The sequence below is a fragment of the Rhinichthys klamathensis genome, unplaced genomic scaffold (genome assembly GCF_029890125.1).
Source record: "Rhinichthys klamathensis goyatoka isolate OS25496 unplaced genomic scaffold, OSU_Roscu_1.1 h1tg000073l_1, whole genome shotgun sequence".
NCBI lineage: Eukaryota > Metazoa > Chordata > Actinopteri > Cypriniformes > Leuciscidae > Rhinichthys > Rhinichthys klamathensis.
In genome coordinates this window covers 745,306-770,868 of record NW_026606616.1, presented here as the reverse complement: position 1 = coordinate 770,868, position 25,563 = coordinate 745,306, and the positions used below count along the sequence as shown (strand labels likewise).

The 25,563-nt window shown below is 36.8% G+C and overlaps 1 protein-coding gene across 4 annotated transcripts in view; it reads right to left on the bottom strand.

Moving 5' to 3' along the window:
- Positions 1–25,351, bottom strand: part of znf516 (zinc finger protein 516) — a 47,159-nt gene extending 21,808 nt beyond the window's left edge. For 2 of the 4 annotated variants that reach the window (XM_056250708.1, XM_056250711.1), the window contains exon 1: positions 22,812–23,080. The gene's annotated coding sequence lies outside the window, so the exon portion shown is untranslated. Of the gene's footprint in view, positions 1–4,908; positions 5,004–22,811; positions 23,081–25,045 lie in introns of those variants that run through there. The other 2 variants (XM_056250709.1, XM_056250710.1) reach the window with 2 other exon arrangements.
- Positions 25,352–25,563: the final 212 nt, after the last annotated feature.

Below are 25,563 nucleotides of genomic sequence, written 5' to 3'. Positions count from 1 at the left end.
ACATATACTTTTTCAAAAATGTAGTGAAGTAAGTTGCTAATAACTATGATTCTCGTAAAACTACAAAGTAGACAAAAAGATACTTAAGAATACAGTAACTTGTTACATTTACTCAAATATTTCAAGTATTGAATTAAATTTATTTTTGAAAGGTAAGTTTATTCAAATTACTTCACATTTAAAAAAAAATCGTATTATTTAATTGTTTAGATTCATTAGGATTCCATCAGCATTCCTTTACTTAAAAAAAAAATATATACTTAAAGAAATGATTTTGTCATCAATTTCTCACCCTCATATCATTCCAAACATCAGTGACTTTCTTATATACGTGTAACACTTACCTTATTTTGTTACATTTTTTAGCTATTTTTATTGGCAAACAAGACAAAGATAGTGATAAAGAATATGATTGCTTTTTGTAGAGATTATAAAGTGATACTTAAGACAGGCAGCTAGCCGTCATATCATCACGATGACATTATAGTGTACATAATTCATGCAGATCTGTGAATGTGGCGAATTGTCATATGCAGTAAATTTGTTTGGGATAAAGGGAAAACGCTTCTTTGTGTCCACAGGTGGATTTGTATGTTTTGGGTGCAAGCCAAAGCATGCAAGTGTGTGTGTGTGTGTGTGTGTGTGTGTGTGTGTGTGTGTGTGTGTGTGTGTGTGTGTGTGTGTGTGTGTGTGTGTGTGTGTGTGTGTGTGTGTGTGACAGCAGTGATAGAGAGATGAGAGAGGGACACCAGCAGTAATGCTTATGTAATATCAGCCTGCCCGAGCCTCTGCAGAACTCCTGATGGCAGTATGACATAACACCTATGCGGCCGTACAATTCGTCCAAGAAACACACACATACACACTCAAACAGACAAATAAGTTGTGTCTGGTCTTGACCAGATTAACATCTTGCTCCTCACTGATTTGAATGCAATCTATTATAATTTGATAGCTGCAAACTGCAATTAAATTCACTGCAATCTATAAAACCGCAATACAATCTCAATATGTCATCATTTACTCACCTTCATGTCATTTAAAATGATATTCAAAAAGTATATTTTGAAGAATATACTGGCTTTTTTCTTTCAAAAGAATGAAAGTGAATGATAACTGACAAACACCACAAATTAAGTCCATACATGAGCTGTATTCTACATTGTATGATGTCATACTGAACCTATGTGAGGGTAACAAGCTGAAATTTAGAAGAAGCGAAGTCTTTTTTGAGAACAAATCATTCTTTTGTATCAGATCTTTTTAATGAATCAGTTGATTTAGTTCACAAAACTGGTCTTAATGATTTGTTCATGAATCAAAATGGAATATATTGGAATATAGTGCATAATTTAAAATTTATGGTTCTTTTGTATCCTTTTTTCACACCTAAGTGTATTAAAAGGCCAGGATATTCTCTGAGATTTTTATTTCAGTTTTATGTATTAAGTTTACATTAGGTTAAACTAAATGTAACTAAAATTTAAACTAAACCCTGCTTTACACTGTTATCACAGTTGTCTTGTTTTTAATTTTCTTTGTGTGACTGTAGAAGTGCTATTGTGACAGTAAGTGGCTTGCAGATACACTAGTGTGGTTGGCGTGGTCTAGAGCTGAACTATAATCTGAAGGCATTAACTTGCTCTCTAAAAAAAGCCCTCTGAACAGGGATTAGATTATCATGGTAAGGCCAGCTCAGGCTCTCTTTCTCTCTCTCTCTCTCTCTTTCTTTTGTCTCCCCTTTTTTGCGAAGCACTTTCTCAACAAATGAAGGTTAAATAGAATAAATCTGGCACATGAACAGGAAAGGCTGCAAATGTGGGTGTTCATTGAAAACGCCCCACATCAAAACCCTGAAATCCATATCAATGTTTCATCTATACATTTGAGCATATGTTATGGCACAAAGCAACCTAAACCTCTCCATTGGGTTTATATCCTGAGGGTGATTGCTGATTGGAGGGGTTGCAGAAGCCCCCTGTGGCAAATCACTGTTAAAGGGATAGTTCACCCTAAAATGAAAATTAAGTCATAATTTACCCACCTTGGTGTTGTTCTGCTACCCGACGGTCACGTTTGCGTGACTGTTATTGCTGCAGTTCACTCCGTCTTGCCCAGAAAAAGCGCACAAGTTGAGAGAAATCACGACACGAAATACAATCCTTCTCTGAGTTGAATATATCAGTTGTGTTCATCGTAACAAGAAGTTATCGCGTTCACATCTGTCAACTGTCATTCTGACTGTCATCAGACAAACGGAGTTTATCGCTTATTAAAGTAGACGGATAATTTTTGTGGATTTCTAGGCGTTGTATTTCGTGTTGCGCTTTTGTTAATCTTGATTTCTCACAACTTGTGTGCTTTTTCTGGCTGAGACGGAGTGAACTGCAGCGCTAACAGTGTCACACAAACGCGCACATCCCATAGCTGTGCAATGAAGACCAATGGCCAAGGTAAGGATTTTCATTAAATAATACATTAAATTTCATATTGTATACCCCCAGAAAACTTGGAATATACAACACGTGTCACATGGGATCATTCTGTGATACTTTTCCGTAAAAAAAATATATATATATGCTTTTTTTTTAAATACACCTTTTGTGGTCCATAAAAGAAAGAAGGGCATAAGGCACTAGAACAACACCAAGGTGAGTAAATGATTAAGTGAGACAATTTTCAGTTTAGTGTGAACCACCCCTTTAAGTTCCTGGCTTTGGGTTGCCAGATCTGCATGAACCATATTAAGAAAAAAGAAAAGAAAAAGTTTACCCTGAAAATTCTGTCATCATTTACTTATGTAACTGTTGAAAACATCCAAATACATCCCAAAACAAGCTAAAATTACATCATTTGATCAATTTTAGATAAATTCAAACAGCTAAAAACAAGCTAAAACTATAACATTCGATCAATTCTTGCGTTTTATGCACTTCACATAGTGCAGCTAATCCCTGCACCGCCTCTATGCTTTATTGCCCTTGATGGCAGCCCAAGTGGGACACTCTTCCTCAGAACCGCCTGGCCTCCGTAAGTATATCTGCGTCCTTGGCGAGAGACGTGATCACGATCGCTCGGTTAGAGAGTGCAGGGCAGCCAGATGTCTTTCTCATTGCTTTCAAAGTATTGTCTCTCCAACTGTTTATTTATTAATGTTGAATTCACACTGTGATAACTCTCCTCCAGCAAATAGTGTTTATTATACCAGAACCGTGAAAAGTGGCAAGTTTTTAACTCTTTCCCTGCCAACGTTTTATTTTTTATTTTTTTAAGGCACACTGTGGAATTTTTGGCCACTAGGGTGCGCTCGACCTGTAATTTTCACGTCTAGTGCCCCTAGAGGCCACAAGCGCCGCAGCATTGTCGCAAAAGTCAACAAACAGTCAACCGGTCAACCTCCCGTGTCTTTATGTGTGTGCAGACGGCATTTGATTTGTATGTTGGAGAAAGTTAATCGATTCACTACTGACCAAAATAATAATATAAATATAAGATTAATAATATAAATCCTATTAAGAAAACAAATTGAATAAAAGTAGCATACGCAGAAAACAATGTCTGATCAGGTAAGTCGCATTGACAAGGGTTACCCAATCCTGCTCCTGCCGATCGTCTGTCCTGCACAGTTCATCTCCAACCCTAATCAAACACACCTGAAGCAAACAATTAACGTCTTCAGGATCTCTTTGCAATGGGTTGGAGATGAAATCGAGTAGTCGGGAAATCGTGTAACAAAACTGATATAACTCACTACATATTTCCGTTATTTGTAGTCTTCAGTTTGTTTTTCCTTTTACACAAATACAAACATATATGAGCTGAAAGGGAAAAAAACATTTACATTTGTATACGGCAGTATGTTGTGACTTATATCAGTTTTGTTACACGAATTCGCAGTAAATATTACATTATATATACACTTTTATGCCGATGTTTATTTTAAACTCTCCCTTTTTCTTTTTTTGGTCTCCTCTGACAAAATCTTTGCTTTCTTCGCTTTCTTCCGAGTAGCTGTTGATTCAGCCATGACGACAACATACAGACGCCGGCAATCAAACGCGAGTTGAGCTCTCACGTTAGAATTTGAGGAAGTTGGGGTGGTGGGGGAAGTGACGTATGCCGTAAAGCGGTCGAATTTTGTAGTTCTTTTTGTGCTCGGGTTCCTACCTGAAACCCGAAGTTACATAGTGCTAGTAAAAGCGATACAGACACCTTCAGGCTTCGGCAGACGTGTCATTCAACCTATTGTAAGTCGATGTTCCATCTCAATGGGTTTTGGTAATATATTATAAAGGTTGAAAAGTTCCACAGTGTGCCTTTAAGTTGACAGACACCGCCAGCTTTTTTGATAATTTTTACAAAACTTTTATGGCACCCAGAATATTTTGTTGTATGAATATCTGAACAACATGCAACATATCAAAAGAAATAACAAAGCCTCTTCTTTAAAAAAAGTTTAATTCTAGCTTCATGCATTATTTTTTATCAACATTTTGAACAAAAAGCTACTGTTTTTTTTTTCAAACACTACAACATGCATAAGCAATGCTTTTATCGCTTGTTTCTGCTTCTTTTGTACGTACGTGTGTTTTGATCCAGAGATTCTGTACTCTTTCACAAGATGTGTAATAGCGCCCCCTACCGTAAAGTCGGAAAAATTCCGTCAATGACGGGGAAGCGTTGTGTCATAAATTATGGAAAATTCCGTCAATGGTGGGAAAAGAGTTAAAGATATAATATATATATTATGAGGAAAATGTGAGTGGTGCTTGCCTGTTCATGGAATAAAAGCCACCATGATGCTCCTATAGTTTTGTGGGTCGTTGCCAGGACATTGCTATGAGGTGTAAAGGGTCCTGAGGTGTTGCTAGGTGGTTGCTAGGGTGTTCTGTGTGGTTGCTTGCTTACCCATCCAAGTTAAAAGAGCCCTCCCCCAAGTCTTTGACATTCTGCTCCCTAGATATGACTCTGGATCATCTTTCTATTAGGTGAAATTCGTTCCTAGAAAAGCAATAGCACATGATTTGAGGTATTATTCATGTCTGAAACAAGTTTAATACTTTGGGTGAAGGGTTTGTTAAAATTCCTATGTATGAGCAATAGTAACAGTGATAGTGATGCTTATTTAGCAAGGGCAATACCTGGGGCAGATCTTGAAAAAAAAAAATTAGGGATTGGATTTGTCCTATAAAGTACATTAAATCCTATTATCTTTACCCTTTGATGCATAATGTCCACTACAGAGAAAAGTTCTTTAAAAGCAATTTGTACCTATTCAGGGTGTGATCTTACATTCAAACTACCATGAGTGATAATCTTTATCCCCATATTTATATATGACAGTCATGTGCTGCATCCCAATTAACCTACTTATTATAGTATGCCCTAAAAGTATGTAGTTTTTGTGAAGAAAAAGTAAATACTTTTGAGTGTGTAGCAAAATAGTTGGCAAGCTTTGGGACAAACTATTTCATCATAATTGCATATTTAAAGGACCGCTCTGTCGCTTATTTACATGTATCCTGTCACCTACTGCAACTGCTCTGTCAATCATCTTGTCAGTTAAAATCCTCCACATTCAATTTAATTTAATTTCCTACCAAATCATGTAGCATGTTGATTTGCCAGTTGCGGGTCTTTCATGCAGATAACTCTCCTCATGTTTGCATGATGCATTTAAAGGTTAATGACCAAACGTATCTTTATAAAAGTTTACAATGTGGATAACATTGAACAAATATCTTTCCGTCACCGTTAGAATCCGAATAATCTCTCAAACCCGTTTATCTAAACCTCTCTACTTAACCGTCATCTTGCAGGTCCACCATATTTGTAGTTTTTTAACACTTTTTATTTGTGTTTGTAGTTCTAATCGAATCCTCGTCCAACGCGCAATGGGTTGTGGGTAGTATTAGCCATTAGAGTGTGCACAGATCTGCACTTCGGATTCTAACCGAAAAAAGTAGACCATCCTTGTATCTTTGGAATACTTATTTCAATATACTACGATTTGGGACACACTAATTCTTATTTTGAATACTATTTAGGACGGATAGTGTGCGAATTGGGATTCAGGTTTTATGACAAGCCTGCCTGACAGACATTTCAGGCTGGATGAAGGACCACCGCCTTCAACTAAACCTTGCGAAGACAGAGTTGCTTGTGGTCCCGGCCAACCCAACACTACACCACAACTTCTCCATTCAGCAAGGTTCATCATCCATAACTCCATCAAGGACAGCCAGGAACCTTGTTGTGATTGATGATCAATTGATCAATTGATGATCAATCCTTGTCCAAGCGCTTGTTCTATCCAGACTGGACTATTGTAATGCTCTCCTAGCAGGTCTTACAGCTTGCACTGTCAAACCTCTGCAACTGATCCAGAATGCTGCGGCTAGAGTGGTCTTTAACGAGCCGAAGAGAGCACACGTCACTCCTCTCCTCACAAAATTACACTGGTTGCCAGTTGCCGCTCGCATCAAATTCAAGTCACTGACTTTTGCCTACAGAACAACCACTGGCTCTGCTCCCTTTTACCTAAACTCATTACTTCAGACTTACGTGCCATCCAGAAACTTGCGCTCTGCAAGTGAACGCTGTCTTGTGGTGCCATCTCAAAGAGGCACAAAATCTCTTTCTCTGACCTTTTTCTGGTCTGTTCCATGCTGGTGGAATGACCTGCCCAACTCAACCAGAGATACTTTGAGATACTCAACACTTGATCCATTAATACTAACACTTTATCTTCTATTGTATATCTATTATCTTTATATATATATATATATATATATATATATATATATAAAAAAGTACATGTATTGCGTTAGATTAAACTGGGAAGGGTTAAAGCACTTGCATATTGTTGTTAGTTGCTTCTATTGTTCTCATTTGTAAGTCGCTTTGGATAAAAGCGTCTGCTAAATGAATAAATGTAAATGACAACATAAATTCAATATGGGACGAAAGTGGTACGAATACTGCTGGAATATTTACCATTATTATCTACAATTACAATTATCTACATTCAATGGACAGATATACAACTCTATCAAAATTATTGACAAAATACAACATTTTTGGGAAAAAGTCATTAAAAAATAAATAAAAACTACTTTTTAAAATTAAGATATATGTTGTTTGGAAATAAAAATAATAATGCTGGGCAACAATTTTTCACATTTTCGCATCCAAAATAAAAGTTTGTATTTACATAATATATGTGTATACTGTGTATAGTTATTTTGTATATATAAATACACACACATGCATGTATATATTTAAGTGCTATTTATATATAATATAAATTATGTATAAATATATATACAGTATATACATGCAAATATTTATTAAATATACATTCATATGTGTGTATTTATATATACAAAATAATTATACACAGTGAACACATATATTATGTAAATACAAACTTTTATTTTGGATGCGATTAATCGCGATTAATCACGATTAATCGTTGCCCAGCACTAAAAAATAACCATTAAGAAAGTATTTTGTTGTTTGTTTTTTTCTTTTTCTTTTTTTGACTTTATTATTTCATGCATCAGGGGATTTAATGCAGTAAAGAATATGATTGTATGCTTTAAGGTCATTGTCACAGTCTCTGAACAAGCTCAAGTTTCTTAAAACCGCTGGTTTCTCTCACTCTGGTTAGTTCAGAGAAGGACAGGTAATCTAACACCATGAAAGCCATCTCAATCGCTCTCTTTCCCTGCCTCTTCTCTGTTCTTCTTTTGCATAGTAAGAGAAGATCTGTCTCTTTTTAATGAAACTGCCCCGTCACACCCATCTCCCATCTGGTATGTGTGCATATATGTGTGTGTGCTAGATGCTGGGAGGGGGAAGCTGGTGTGGTTAGTGTGTGAGCATACATATAACCAGGGGAATAAGTACATGTGTGTGAGTGTGTGTTGTCATTTCAGCAGGAAGCCTTTACTTTGATGAGAGGTCTCACTTCCTGTTTATAGAGCAACCACTGGAGCGCAACAATAGCTGGAATTTTGATGGATCGGCAGAGAGGACGCCCAACTCACACCCTCCAGAAAAAAAAAACTCCAGTTGCTATTGCTGACAACAATACAATCTGTTCTCATCCCAAAAACGATTTATTTATTATTTATTTTTGAGTGAATCATCTGGAGATTTCTTACAATTTTCGTGAGATTCAACCATTTACTATTTTGGTTGTTTACTACAGCTCAACTTTAACAATAGCCTCTCATGTTATTGTATAAAGGGCTGTTTTGGCTCAAGCCTGATCAAAATGGTGGTGTCGAGCATTCCCCTCACTGAGGGATATGTCATGTCGGGCTCTCTGGGATTTGAGGTCAGTCCAGCTGGACGTCTGGTGCAAAAATGAGGTGGATTACACTCTTTAATCCCAGTCACCCCAAGGAAGTGAACTAAAGCTGTCAGCGTCCTTCTCCAGACCACAGACTTCATTCAGCTGATCTTTCTGAACCTCTTTAAACAAGCTTGGTGAAGTGTAAGACAACAGTGCTACTATCCCTTGTCACGATACAAAAAAAAAAAAAAAAAAAAAACAGATGTAAAAGGGTTTAGCCCTTAGGGGAACAGCAGCACCGACTGTCAAGATGAATTATATATTTACACTGTATCATGTGACGACTGTTAAGAATTAAAGCTTGTCAGGAAAATACATGTATGATACTTCTGTCCATTCCTTAGAATTGACTAAATGAGGATGTAAAAAGTTTGGTGACAATTTTACAGTAAGTTTGTATATGCAAACATCAGCTAATGGCTGTTCTTTGTTAGTTAATGCATTAACTAAAAGTATAAACTTGAATGTCAAAAATCTATCAGAATTCTACAAAATAAATGCTGTAAATTGTTATTGTATAAAACTGCACAAAAGCTCATAAACAGCTTTTGCATCTCTCTACAAATAAAAGGGCTACGACAACTAGGTGTTTTGATCACACTTTTTTGTAGCACAACATATTGATTTCAGATACAACACTGAAAAAAACGAGTTTACTGAAGACTTTCTAACTGGTAGTATAAGTATGCACTTGCACAAGAAACAGACTTCAACAACTTGAGAAATTTGAACAGAAGGGTCGCACTGTTTTGGATATGAGAGGTTTGGCACTGAATGCTTTAGCTTTATTTTTCTCAATAAGCGAATTCCCTCGAGCTCGAGCTATTAATAATCTCTGAGCTCTTTCTCAGAGGAACAGCTGTTGGGGAAGCTGAAATTTGCAAATATTCCCAACCTAAGCTCATTGGAATTTTTTTTTTTTACCTATACATACAGTTCATTGCATTTTCCAGGTGAAAACTAGTGACAGTAAAACACTGATAACTTTTATTTCTGTTCACACAAATTTTAGGATTAAAGATTAATGAAGACCTATTTTCTTCCTGTTCTTTACACAATACAAAACACTTTTACCATAGCGCATGATTTGTAAGCTAATTTGACATTTGCATCCCATGTATGCCTTCTGACATAGTAAACTTGCTCAGTACCTCAGTACTCAGCGTTTGGGTAAAATCGAAACACAAGACCTGATGAAAAAACTCAAAGACTTGTCGAAGCAAGCTAATATGACATGTGTTTTTATCTCACATTTCCTTGTTAACATTATTGGTTAGGGTTAGGGTAGGATTTAGTGTTGGTGGCAAGTTATTTTCAAATGCAATTAACCTTTTACTTCCACTCACCAGGCATTCCATTTTCAAATTGCCATGATATGAACAACATCCAAAGTAATTAAACATTTTCAGATTCATATTCATGTTTCAGATACAATAACGCGCTTTTAGTGCCACACACCCGATAATTCAGTTTAAAAGTGCCACACACCGGATAATTCAGTTTAAAAGTGTTGAATGTGCAAGAAGCAACATAATACCATTTTGCAGAAATGCATGTTTTTTCGACTGAGCCTGAATATTTCAGATTGTTTTTCCACTTTAAAATAACATAAAAATCATTGGCCACCCACATGACCAAGGCATACTCTCCCTTCCCATTTACACAATCATAATCCTTTCAAAATAATATTTACATAAATACATTTTTAAAACAACGGTCGATCAAAGCATGAATTAAATACGTTAAATACAAAGTACACAAATGAAGATATAACGTGCTGTGCTTTTCGACATGTTGTTTTACAGACAAACTAGACTCTGAATAATTTACAGCAGCAAGGCCTTGACATCCACAGGATCCAATTAGTTGAAATCCACATGCAATCAGTCCACAGGAAAAAGGCACAACAGGGACATCTCCAGAGAGACGAGACACTATTAGCAAGTTTCTAAAATACAGAGGAGTGCACTGCATAAAGAGGAGAGCAAACGCACCGCTGCTTTAACAGAACATGGGATCCTTGAAATCAGATCAGTGAACAAAGAATGTGATGCTCGTATACAAATAACTCCGTCACTCAAACAAACCTCTGATAAGACTGAGTAACAGCTGGGCTTTAAATAGCAACATCTGTAGACAGTGTTACATATTCCGTTTGATACAGTATAGTGTATGATAGTGCAGTATATATAGCACTATAGTATTTATAGTATAGTATGATCTGCCAGGTCATTTGCTTGTGGTTTTGTAAAAATGTCATTTTTAAGTTATCCACTAAAGTCCCTCAAAAATAAATAAAAGCATCTGATTGTGAAAGGCAAAACCTGGACCAGATGAACGTTTGTCTTTCCTAAAGTTTTAAAACAACTCATGTAAAGAACTATTCAGCTCGTTAATGGTTTCCTTTGAAACAAAGATTCTATGGCTTTGTTTCTTCTGCTGAAAAGTCAAGTCACCTTTATTTATATAGCGCTTTTAACAATACAGATTGTTTCAAAGCAGCTTTACAGAGATGATAGGACATTAACGGAACAGAGATTGTTTTGACTTTACAGCAGCTCTAGAATAAAGTTATTGTCCAGCTAAAGTAAGTTTTTGATTGATTCACTTCTGTTGTAAAGATCATTAGATATTAACTCAGGCCCCGTCCAGACTACTGCGTTTTCGTTTAAAAACTGAGACCTTTTGCTACGTTTGCACCTCCCGTCCCGTCCACACTAAAACGGCAAAAACGGAGACCCAAAACGGAGAAGTTTAGAAACGCTGCCGATCCGTTTTTCGTTTTGAATCTCCGGAGGGCGTTTTAGTGTAGACGGGTCAAGACGGAGGACTTTAGAAACGATGACGTAGTAGAGGCTCACGCTCGGCTCTATGATTGGGTGTCATCAGTCATGGCGTATATCTTTGCTAGCAGCTGTTGTACAAGTATATTCTGCATTTTACAACGCTATAACTGCCTACATGCGCCGGAGTCAAGCTATTATTCGAGCGATCTGTGACAATTCCCGTGTGCAGCGGCGGCATTGACCGTACATGGAGCGCCGGTTTGGGGTTAACCCAGAGCATGGTGGGATAATTGTATCAATGAAGTTGTGTTTACACCGGCACGCGCATGCCCAGTGTTGGTGAATGGTCACGTGATCCGCGTTTTCAGTCGTTTTAATGTGGACGGAGATCAATTCTAATACGCAGCTAAAACGCTGGTGTGGACGGAGATCGTATTCGTTTTAATTCTCTGTTTCTAAACTAAAACGCAGTAGTGTGGATGGGGCCTTAGGGGCCGCTAACACAACACTGTTTTCAACTGAAAACAGAAAACTTTTAATGGGCGTTCATTTGCACAACAATGGTGTTTGGTGTTTTTTTTTTAAAACATTATCATCTCCGTGTAAACTTAAAAAAACGTGAATCTGTGAAAACGGTGACGGCGTGCATGCATATTACGTGTTTAGTCTAAGGTATGCGCGTTTGAATATATGTGTGCAGGCTTTCTTCACAAAGTGGCATCGCCAAAATACTTGTCTGTACAGATTTTTTTTGTCGTTTCCGCGGATCCATGCGAATTGGGAATCATTTTGATAACGAAAACAAAATAACATAATCTGAAGAATGTTTTTGTGCAGGCAATGAAAGTCAATGGGGTCTGATTGTGTTCAAAAATCCATATAAGTTTAGATCAACACAAGAGTGAATAAATGATGACAGTTTTCATTCTTGGGTGAACTATCGCTTTAAGAGTTAATTATGTATATATATATAAAAAAAGGTATCACTAATCTAAACATTGAGGTTGTTATGGCGGTTACAGCTGTCACTAACAGTGACACGTGAGAGAAAACAAAACTAACAAGGCAAGTCTACATAGCAGAATCTGTCCTAGACAGTTTACAAAGCGATTCCATAGCAGAAACTACCTATGTGAAACTTACTAAAATTCCTGGTGACATTATCAGTCAGATTGGGTGGTTTGCACTTTGCATCACAAGCTCAAGAGAAAAAGAGCTGTTTCGGTTCTGTCTACGGGTGGAGTCACCACAACTGTTTGTGTGGTTTCCAGCCAATAGCAACAATGACTTGTTTCTAATCTCAAATGGAACATTTGTTAGACAGTGTGTGATTTCTATGCACTACTAAATCACCAAGCATCAAAAAGGGTTCTTAGCATAGTATAGTCAGGTTTGGTCTAGTTTGGTATTGTTATGTCTTGATGTGCTGTGGTTTGGAGAGTATTATGTTCTAAATGTACATGATCTGGTTTAACCAGGTTTGGTTTGGTGTCTAATTTGGCCTTTCATGGTATCATATGATCGGTCTTTGCTGCGGAACCATCTTTCAGCATTGCTATGGTCTGGAAAGGTCTGGTCTAAGTTTGATATGATATGGTTGTTTATGCTGCAATGAGATAAAGGGGACAGCTTACCCAAAAATGAAAGTTGAGAGTCGTAATGATTTTTTTAAATGTTTCTTATGCTCACTAAGGCTGCATTTCTTTAAGCAAAAATACAGTAAAAGCAGCAATATTGTGATATGTTATTACAAGTTATACAATGTTATTTTAAAATGTTCAAATTTTCAGCATCATTACTCCAGTCTTCAGTGTCACATGATCATTTGAATATGCTGATTTGGTGCTCAAAACATTTTTATTATTGTTATCAATGTTGAAAACTGTTGTAATTGTTGATATTTTTGTAATGCATTTTTTTCAGAATTATTTGATAAATAATAATACGTTTAAAAGAACATTTCATGGAAATATAAATATTTTGTAATTATGTAAACGTTTACTGTTTCAATTTAATGCATCATTGATAAAAAAAAAAAACTTTCTCACAAATAAAAACAGATAAATAAATCTTACTGACTCCAAATTTACTCCAAATTGACTTTCTCTCTCCTGAACCGAACGCATGATGAATTTTTAAAACATGAAGAATATACAGGCTGGTCTTTTCCATATGATCAAAGTGAATAAGAACCTAAGCTGTCAAAGTCTTCAAACAATGAAAAAAGCACCATAAAACTACACAAACAACATCCACACAATATCTTTCAGTAAATAACAAATTAAATTGTTTATTTCTAACACAAAGCTATTGTATGGCTTGCAGGCTTGGAATAGGCTATACAGAGTTTATAAGCATATTATATGTTTTTGTTGGAGCTTTACAGCTGCAGTGCCCATTCACATTCATTATATGGTGAAACAAAAAAAAATCATACAGGTTTGGAACAACATGATATGTGTGAATAAATAGATTTTTGTGTAAACTATCCCCTTAAAAAGGCAAAGGACCATGGCAGTGGTTCAGAAGAACTCTACTAAGTACATGCTGAACACAAAGGCAGTGAGGTCATGGTCAAAAACAGGGATGTGTGCAGTATACAGTACCAACCTGTTCCTGTTGGAACGTTGGACAGGAAGATACACACTGCCATCACTTGTTGTGCTCTCTTGTGCCAAAGCTGTGCCCTGCTTAGCTCTCTCTGTCTCTCTCTCTGCCCGCTGATGCCAGCTCATGCATGTGCCAAGCCCTCCACTAGACACTGGGCATTATGCACGCCCAACACAGCTGATACACACACAAATCCTGAATACAATCATTCCAAAACAGTTTTTATGATCAAAACACATTTGTATTTACTGCAAGTAACGTACACTCATGACACCACCAGCCGGTTTTTCCACTATGTGATGCTGATTAGTCAGCATTACTGAATTAAAAGATAAGGGATCTGCCATAACTTCAGGTTAGTCAAGACAGATAGTATCCCTTTGTGTATGTATAAAACAACACATGGGCATATTAAGACATGTATTCCTGCCTTAACACTCCGGAAAAACAAGTACAGAAAGTTTACTGTATCTTACTATACTGATTGATGCCGTAATCACTGCCATCAAAACACAATTACAAAACAGTATTACTTTAATATGAAGTGGAATGACATTTTGTAATAAGTAAATAAAATATTTTAATATTAATAATTCTTAAATAAAATGTATATTCATTCATTTAATAAATAAAAATACAGAAAATATGAATGTGTTATTTTTAAAAATGTATTTATTACACCAAAATGACATTCCATATTGTTTATACTACATGCAACATACTTAAAAATGTATTGCATTATATGTCAAAATATTGAACCAAGTGGACACAATATTGATGCTCGACACTTTTTAGAATGACCTTTTCTGGTCTTTGGATTTTTTTTTTTCATTTATAAATTCATTTCACACAGGTGTCCTTGCACAGTTGTAGATTATCACATAAACAATGGACATGATCCGCAAGACAACTAGAACATGTCTAAATAATTATTTTGCGAAATCTAAGTCGAGATATAAATGGCTTTAAAATAAACGGCACTTGGGTTAGATATTTGGTTATGTAATGCAATGACATTCATTTTGGAGCACCTGTATGTAGCCTATCTAACGCTATATTATAAAACACTGACCATTCAGTGCCCAATCAAAAACAAACAAAAAGCACAAATAGGTATATAATCAAATAAATATCAACCAATTTCGGAAGACATCTGTTCACTCTTAACCTGGACGTCTTAACTCAGCAAATTAAATTCTTCATGCGGAGTCTCTCCTCCCCCTCAGCTGCACTTAATCCCAGTGATTAAATCATTTTTCTTCAGCCCTAATTTTGCCTGTTACAGGGCTCTGATGGAGGATGGGCGTGCTCTCTATTGATTGGTGGGTTGAGCAGATTACCCTAATAGCGGGATTACCGCCCACATGTTGACCACGCGTGTTGGAGCTGCTCGGCTGTAGTGCCAGCTCCCCATCAGATGGCCCGGGGGAGCAGCGAAGACATAACACACCACTCAATGAGAGCGTGTGTCTGTTCATCTGTCTGCAGGGTGCGCATTAACAAGTATTTGGCAACTCATTAAGTTCTCATATTTGCAAACTCATTAGTCATTTCAGCTGCGTTGTCAGTTAAGATGTAGTCAAGTTCACCAATGCTATGATAATTATCACGTATAGCCGCCTTAGAACTTGACGACTTGCTTGGAACATAATGGGTCCTGTGACAACCTGTTTGAATGTTAGAACGTTAGCAGGTACAATAGCCTCAGACAGCCATAGGATGTTGGGTAAACATCTGATTCATAAGGCACACTAAATGAGTAACACTTCAGGAGTTTTGAAGTTTTCATACGTTTGGTTGAATTCTACAGGATTTCCAGGTACATGTGTGTCGCGTTCTTTAACGGTCCGTCTGGAAACAAAGCTCTCGTGTCGCCAACCCCCCTCATGGACAATGAAAACTTGTCAGAATCAACTAAATGCTGGATTTTCAAAAGTATATGAAGTTTGCGGCGCCACTTTTGCAGTTAACTTGCACAACGTTCTTGAATGAATAATTTATTAGATGCACGACGGTATCGTAGGGACATCGACTTTACATTTTCACTCCCCTAAACATGGTGCAGAACAAAACAAACTGTTATTGGTTGCTTTACATTTTGGTCAGATGTCCTCTTGGGCGGTCCTTGGCCAATGAAAGCTTCTGCCATCAGTCTGAAGGTTTGGCTACATGAAACTACTACAAATGTAACCTAAAAATGTGCTGTTCGCTAACAATATACTACTGGTCACGTATTTCTCACTTCTTTTCACCCCATAGCGAAAATCGAAAAATAACTTCGCTGTGAGTATATCGGGACCTTTAGTCTGTTTTTTTTTTTAAAGTTACTACTTTTTTGGTAGATGGTTCAGAGAACATTCCCATAATGTTCAAGTTCCCATAATAGTTCCAAAATGATAACACAAAGAAAACATTCCCTTAATGATTTCTCTAAAGTTCACCAAGAACCAAAAAAAAAAAGAATTAAAAAAAAAATTCTGAGAACGTTCAGAAATAATGTTATCATAACTTAAAGGAATAGTTCACTTCAAAATGAAAATTCTGTCATCATTTACTCACCCTCAAGTTGTTCCAAACCTGTATGAATTTCTATCTTCTGCTAAACATAAAAGAATATATTTTGAAGAATGTCGGTAACCAAACAGTTGATGTACCCCATTGACTTCCATCGTATTTTTTTTCCTACTATGGAAGTCAATGGGGTGCATCAACTGTTTGGTTATCGACATTCTTCAAAATATCTTCCTTTGTGTTCAGCAGAAGAAATTGATACAGGTTTGAAACAACTTGAGGGTGAGTAAATGACGACAGAATTATCTACTATTCCTTTAATAGGAATGCTAGCAAAATTTTCTTAGAACATTAACTCCTTAAAGGTAGTTCATGCTAAAATGAAAAAGTATTCACTGTCATGTTGTTCCAAACCTGTATGACTAAAAGAGTAATTTATGACAGAATGCCCAAGCTGCTCTTTTCCATACAATGAAAGTGAATGCTGAGCGTCTTATAGGGATGGGTGATACAGCTAAAAAATCACTATATATAATGTTTCATATCATTTCATTCAGTATCGATACTTATTGATAAATGTTAATAACTTTTTTTTTTAAACAAAGACCAGTAGAAAAAGTTTGAATTTAACCATTGTATTTTTAATTTACCCATTTTTCAAGGAAATTAAATCATTTTGTTTTTAACAGTCAAAAACTAAATAAAAATTAAACAAATATATTCTTATATCTTATATAAAGATTAAATAAATAACTGTTAAAGAAACTCTTTTACTTACAAAATGTGTGCAATGTAAAAGTGTAAACAGAACAATCAAGGTAAACTTTTAGGTATATACAAACCTCTAAAATTCAAACAAGATAAATATGTTATAAATAAAACCAACTTCAGCTTTTAGACTGACCAAACATCAATATGCAATAACCTATATTAACAGATAATAACTATACACATAACAATTTTTTTTTTACAAAAATATCAAGTAGTACTATTCACATTTAAAACACTAAATATATACTCTCAAATAGTAATATTCACACATACATGGCTTCATTACAAATTGTGAGCAAGGATGACAAGTTGGTTATATTATTGTATCATTTGGAGGATTTCTCATAAGGCATTGTTGCCGAGCACCTCTCCATCGTGGACTGCTTTTGGTTTTGTTTGTTGAGGTTAGGTAGATGTAGGCCGTGAAGGACAATATGATGCATATTCCAAAGGGTGAAAAGCGGTTAAGGTGATGAAATAACAGAAAGGTGATGAAAAACATACAACCGTGTTCTGATGTTGGCCGGACGTAAAGAAACCAAAAAACTTCCACACTTTTGAGCTGACGTCCTTTTTTTATTCACAATCTCTTCATCGCCGGCAAACACGTGACGGCACTCATTTTTGCATGTGCTCGTGTGTTCTTATGTCACATGGCGATGGTGCAACCGAACCCCACAGCAACGTAACTTGTTATTGGCTGTTTGCTTGTCACTCATAGCATGCTCCTTTATCAAGTTGTATGAGGCTGTTTATGATCCAGGGACGCTTGAGGGTTGTTCGTGCAACCAAACTTAATGTCTGTTATCGATAAAGGTGAACCGTCTTATTAATACCGATACCGTTTTATCGCCCAGCCCTACCGTCTTATGCATAGTTTTTAGTGAAAAACAATTTAACCGTATGCTTTTCGATGACGTAAAGGGTTAGTTCAAAATGAAAAGTATCCCATATTTACTCACCCTCAAGCTTTGTCTTTCAGACAAAAACAATCAGAGTTATATTAAAAAATATCCTGGCTCTTCCAAGCTTTATAATGAGAGTTAATAGCACCTTAGAATTTGAAGCCCAAAAAAGTGCATCCATCCATCATAAAAGTAATCCATACAAAGCAATGCATTTTTGTAAGAAATGATCCATATTTATAACTTAAAGCTGCAGTCCGGCATTTTTCCTCTTTGTCGCCATCTCTGTTTGAAATCTGTAATTGCAGTTATTCGCGGAATTATTAACTTTGCGTGAGTTGTACATCGGCATGAAACAGCGCGGATGAACACACTGTTTTGAGGAGACTGCGCGTCTGTCAGTCACCGCGACGGTGTGGATACTGACAAGTAGTCATAGTGCTATGAAATAAACGGTTTATGAACTGAATACCTGTTATGCATAAACGTGTTTTACATAATATAACTCTAATAATTTTTGGGAAAAGGATCATTTTCACTTTACCGATCTGATTCAGATCCAATGCTTGACAATGGAGGAGGCGGGTTTGGTTTTCTTGGAGTAGAGGTGATTTGCTCCCTCTCATAGCTAGCACAAAATAATTCATATTTACCATAATAGCAAAACGAAAAAAGCCACAACAAAGGAAACTCCGTAACTGTGTGAATTAAGCGAACAAGTGTGCTACTGTTACACGATTGAACTATTGAAATGTCTTACCTGTCCAACAGAAAAAAAGCCGTTTCTGCGTCCGTTTTGAACCCCTTCAAATCACGGAGTTCATGCCACCTTTCAAAAGCCCTGAAAAATGTTAATCCTTGTTTTCGCGTGGGCCCGGTTGCAATCTCTTTTTTTCTCTACCCACTCCGAAGTCCGAATTCTCTTGGGTTTTACCACGGGTGAATCTCCAGTTGTCACTGGTGGTTTTCGTTTGAACCTTTCTGGATCCGCCATGAGTTTAATTATTTGAAGAGCTGTGAGAAAAGGCTAAAAGCTTCCAACTCCAACATCCGCTCACGCAATATAGCCTAGTGGCCGGGACTCCTTCTTTATGTGTACAGATGTGACGTAATGACGCAAAGACATGCTCGAATTTCCCGCGGAAATCCACCAGTACCACTGGAATTAAAATCATTATTACAAGCTTACCGTTTTGAATCGAGCAAAGGTAAGCAGATATTTTTGAACACTGGCTGGTTATGTTTTTTTTTAATGATTATTATTTTGGATAATTTTTAACCCAAAAAAGTTACGGACAGCAGCTTTAATAAACTATAATCACTGGCCTCCGGTAACAGCCGTACGCAAGTTTATTTCCAGCGGAAGAGTGACCTACTGTATGATCCGACGCATGACATATTGACGAACGCGGAAGCACAGAGGTTCGAGCAAAACAAAACACCGGTCACGAATTAGAAGTCTAAAACGTGAATTTTTAAAGAGAAGTGTCGGAGGATTTCGATATGAGAGGAGGAGCATGAGTTTGTTGCCCAGGCCTATTTTTTTGAACCGCGAGAGGCGTCTACTCTCACCTAAGCTTACGCTACTCCTACATCCTACGTTATACGGCGGGTCAGAGGTCACTCTTCCGCCGCAACTCGACTCACGCACAGCTGTTACCGGAAGCCAGTGATTATAGTTTATAAAGTTATAAATATGGATTATTTTCCTTACAAAAACGTATCACTTCACTCCAGAAGGCCTTTATTAACCCCCTGGAGCCGTATGGATTACTTTTATGATGGATGGATGCACTTATTTGTGCTTCAAAATCTAAGGTACCATTCACTCCCATTATAAAGCTGGGAAGAGTCAGGATATTTTTTTAAATATGACCTTGATTGTGTTTGGCTAAAAGAAGAAAGTCATATAGATGGCTTGAGGGTGAGTAAATTAGGGGATAATTTATGTTTGGGTGAACTAACCCTTTAATATAGAGTGCACAAATAATATAGACTACTTTTATAATGCTTTTCTAGTATTTTTTACGTCCTCTTGGGAGCTTGACAGCCTCAGTCCCTATTCAAGTCCATTGTATGGAAAAGAGCCGCTCAGACATTCTGCTTAACATCAACTGTGTTCTACTGAAAAAAAAAGTCATATGGGTTTTAAATGACTTGATGATGAGTAAATGATGATTGTGTAAATGATCCCATTAAGGTAACAATCGAGCATTTTCATTTAACTCGCTCGCCGTAATTCAAACCAAAGGTAGATTAAGACCACAATGGAGAGGATTCAGAAAATTTATGGTTATTTCATTTCAGAATTATTGCTCCTGAGGATAAATGGCAAATGACTTTGCCTCTCAAACTGATCTGTGTGTGTGTGTGTGTTTATGAACACCATTTTCCTGATTATGATTCTATTAGACTGGATGTACAACATTCAGCTGTTTATCAAACAGACAGTTATTCAAATTAATCCACAACAGGTAAAACTGCACTTCAGTTGATGACATATACATGACCCAATCCTCCAACCCTCTCTCTCATCTATCTGTTTCTGTACGTGGGTGTGTGCATGTGAGTGTATGTTTAATTTAATGAGCAACGAGAGGTAATGATGCAGCAATGAAACATTTAACAGCTTTGTGACATACTATAATACACATTAAGCATACTGTAGCAATAATGCCAACTCGTTAAATCTATTTCCCTCCTATAAATGTTTTAATAATCAACAGAACGCATCATAAAACATTACTGCACACACTTCACCAAAAGGATCTTACATTTGCGACACTCGTTATTACAGTATGTCTTCTGAATGCAAATGACAATAATGGCTAAGCAGCCTCATATTGCTTCAGTATAACAAAGGCATTAAAATATTAAAGTTGCAAATGTAAGCATTTCTTCTCATGTGTCCAGATGGGGGAAGTAGAAGCTTATTCAGGCCATGGAAAAAGAATTCCAGTAATCTACTGCTGATCCTTCACAATGCCACCCTTGTGCCTTTTGTTTTAGCCTCCCTATACTGCCTGTACTCAAAGCCACTGATAATGTTAATGGTCCCTTCCTCCAGCTAGCGGATCTTGCGCTATTAGGGGTTGCGAGAGGACTGGAAATGCTTGTTAAGTCACAGTAGAATGTCGAGGGTCAGTTTTGCAAGGTCACCACAAGTTCAAGCCATAAACCTCAAGCAGAAAATAGACTGGTGACAAAGGGAAATGTCAAATTAGGAATGTTATTTAATCCTCTGAATTTACACGGAAGATGCATAAAATTTCCATATTGCGCATTCTAGGTAGACTTGTACTATTAAATCTCCAATATTCAAATATTTCAGATATCTGAGTCTTTTATAGTCACTATATAAACAGTTTGGGCTCCATTTCAAATCAAAAGGACAATTCGGCCATCACTGTTTTTAACTTCTTTGAATTTAATAAAAAGGCTGCTCTCTCCATTCTCATTCAGAGAAAAGTATCTTGAAATACAAAAATACCACATCTTTCGACACTTAAATGGTTGAACCCAAGCCCCCTGGCCCTTTTCAGAAAAAAAAAAAACAAATAGAAGAAAAAAAAAGCACAGAACATCTTATCACTTTTCCTTACATCTCAGAACAGTCACGGTTGGGATTTCATAGGTTGCTTAGGTCTCTTCACAACTCGAACAAGCAGTACAACACCCACTCACTCATTCCCGAATGAACAGGCTGTTTGATTTGCACTGTCAAAAGGTGTGTAGTGCGTGAACCGAAGCCGTGTAAACAACTTGCTTCATTGAGGCTGAGCACAGTAACCAGCTGCAAATAAAAGGGAAGTGACTTTAGCAAAGGCTTATGCAAATATCTGGTGCTGCAAGGTAAGGCTTTTGTCTGTCAGCGCAGAACACAAGAATAACTGTTTAGTGTCATCTGCACCTTTTTAACCCACCTCAAATAAATTAGCTAACACAATAAAATATGCAGTTACTTTGAGGAGTTAATTATTTTCACATATCTTCACTAACTTTTTTTTTTTTTCAGAAAAAGCATGCAGTTTGTTCCTTTAGGTTTAAATGACACATGCGCACAGTACAAATAGGGGATTAAATTAATTAATTAAGATGTTACCAAATGAAACACCATTTTAGGTCACCTGCCAAAACGTTATCCCACAAATATTGCACTTCTAACCATACGAAGCCATACTGTAAACACTTGCAATATACGTAAACCAGCAAAGCCAGAATACTCAGAAGTATCCCGTTCAAAGTCATGTTGGCCAGAAACAGACCCCTCATCACAAAGCAAAGGGGTATTAACTAGTATGCTGACGCCATCCCCGCAGCAGCCCCCCAACAGCCCTTATGCCAGCAAATTCACTCATAATACAACAAGAGAGCCCTGCACATGCCTGTTGGGTCATTTACCACAAAAACCTCCCTCAAGTTATTTGACTGTTACATGAACTTTCAGCTTCACACAAGCAGATGTTCCTTGGCACCATGACAGCCATGATAATGATAATGCACACACGTATTACCCTCCTCCCCTTCATTCTGCTCATTATCATTATCAAACAACACCAGTTTAACAGTTTGTATCGAAACTAATAAGCACAATAAATAAGAAACCTTCCTTATATGTAAATGAGCATGCTTAAACCCCTAGTTACAATAATAAAATAAATAAATAAATAAATAAATAAATAAATAAATAAATAAATAAAAAACACAAGATTAGGACTAAAGGTTTTCTCAAGTTTAGAGGTTTGTTGAAACTGGTCATAGGGTGTTTATTAATCAAAGTTTGCTGGATAATCACATACTGTATAATCAATATGCACACTAGGCCTAATTAGTTTGATTAAGTTTTATAACTGTAAAATGTCTTACCATATGTTTTTATTTATTAAGTGTCCTCATGAAAAATCAGGCATGCACATTCTTTAGGAAGCACGAACATCCTCTGCTGCTTTTCAAACGCTTCATTCATATAGCCTATTCCTTATCCCCGTATAGTGAAGATCCCAATTCAACAGGACCGTTATCCAAAAATTCCCTGTAAATCGCAGTCCGTCGTCCTCCAAAGGCTTTGAGCCTTGATAATGGTAAGCTAAATGCGAACTGACAAGCATCCGACAAGCTTTCAGGGAGAGGGGAGGGGAAAAAAACTGAACAAAACAAAAAAGTAAAGCACCAAAGCCCCGCCCTAGACTGTAATAGCTCTGAAAGTAACATTGGGTTTAGATTTAAGACCATACGAAGCAACTGATCGCTATTGTAGCTATATTATAAAAAAATCGAATAATAGATCATGTTGAACGTAGGCCTAATCATGTCGGAAAAAATCAATAGGAAGATTGAAGATAGCTGTAACCTAATTTAATGCCTGGCATTGCATGGTATATTTTTTTTCCTTCTAAAATAATTGGTTTTCAGTTATGTAGGCTATCATGTGTTGCTCTGCATCAACAAGTTTATTATTTAAATGCACGGCTGTTTTCCTGAGCTTGGCTTAATCATAGTTAAAATATTAACGATTTGTGCAGAATTAATGCATTTATACACGATATAGCTAGTGCATTGTGACTGTTATTAAATTAACATGAGTAAAGAGTCAATAAAAGCAAGCTGGTCGTTATATCTGCGTTATAGATATAAAGGTTATAACAACACAATGTAGCCTAGGCTAAATAAATTTGGCGTCAAGTCGCCTAAAGTTCAAATACAAACGAAACTTCGGCTTGCCAACTCAAAAGCTTTTAACATTTCTGAATGATGACAGATGTATTGGGAACCGGTTAGGAACAGGTTCCAATTAACAGTAGGCTACTGAATGGTTTTCACAACGTTAAGTTCTTGAATGTGCAATCTTAGAACACTGCTGCACTGATAGCGTTAACAGCTGTTTAAACAACATCGCTACTGAATGTAGGCCTACAACGTTACATACAGCAGACAGCATAGTCCGATTCCAGAATGATTCTCTTACGAACCGGTTCTTTATCATGAATCAAAAAATACAACGCAACTACTGTAGCCCGAATGACTCTAATACGAGCCGGTTCGTTATAGCGGACTCTTACGAGTCTGTTCAGTGAATCAAAAACATACAGAGCGATCAGTACAAAATGGCTCTTATGAGTCGGTTCTTTTTAGTGAATCAAAAGCACTTTAATCTGAGTCATTTTACTAAAACCACAAAGCCTGGTTTCTCGTGATTATAATATGCAATATAAGTAGGCCTAGTAAATAAAATAAACAAATATTTTATTTGTTTATGTAACCTATAGGCTAAGGTTAATAGGCTACTGGATTGTAATAGGCTATGCATGCCACCTCTAAAAAAGTCTGTGGAAACTCCTTAAACACACACTTTGCCAAAAATATATGATATTTTATTTAGCCTAAGTAGCCTAGTAAATAAAATAAACAAATATTTTATTTATGTAGGTCAATTAGGCTGGGTTGTAGGCTATATGCCACCTCTAAAAAGTCTGTGGAAACTCATTAAACACACTCTTTGCCAAAAATGTATTTAATTTATTTCTGATTTGTTATAGACTACATGCTATGTAGAAATCTGAAACGATCTCTTCGATCTAACCAGCAACAGACTGCTGAGTGCAGCACATCTACAATTGGAATTTCTTACTTCAAAAATGTCTTCCTCAAAAGTAGCCTATTAAAAGACTCGTTGATTTGAATTATGGAATGATTCGTATGAATCAGAATGATTAAATTCCTTCCGATTTATTTCCATACAGATGGTTCAATGTTTGAAGCTCTTCAGAAGAGTAACTTCCTAAAATAGCGCATGGACAAACAAAATGGGATATGGCAGAGGTTATAGCCTATGTGAGTACGAAACGACAGGCTATTTACATTAAAGAAAGGGATAAATCAATGTGTGACTATCATTAAAGTGAGTTACCAATAGAATGATCTCTAATCTTAATCTCAGTTACACCACCAGCGCTGAAACAATGCCTATTCACATCACGACAGCAAGTCCAAGCGAAATCTCTTCGTCCAATCTCCCTTCAAAGTAGCGAACTATTATTAACACACTACATGATCCTACTGTTTAAGGTCGATTCTTGCTCAGAATTCGATTCGAAACTTACCTCGGTACATATAAATGACGTAATGAAGTTGTGGGGCAACGGCACAAACGCAAGGTGACACTCCGAGATGATGATGACAAACTGAGTGGCATCCGCAGTTTCCAAATGACTACAGCGTTGAAATTGCGAATCAAAGCGATCACATCGTCTTGGTTTGTAGATCGAGGAAACAATGTGATGACATCGACCGACGTTGATCCAGATCGAGACGGATCGACAGCGAAGTGCCCCGTGTGTTTCGTGCGACACCTGGAGCGGCAATGGTTCCGTACCTCCCTCTTTCATTGACTATTGTTTGTTCAGCATAAAGTTAGGTGATGCAGAAGTCTGGCGTTCAGAAGACTTGTAATGGTAATAGTACTCTGTAATGGCAATATCTGTCTGGCAAACAAAGTGATAGTATGTGATGACTGACAGTTTATGATTATAATGAAATTATTTGGGAAAAGATATAACACATAAGGCTGTTTGGCTGTTGTTATTTTTTTTTTTTTCTGTGGATCTAGCTATTTGGCTTT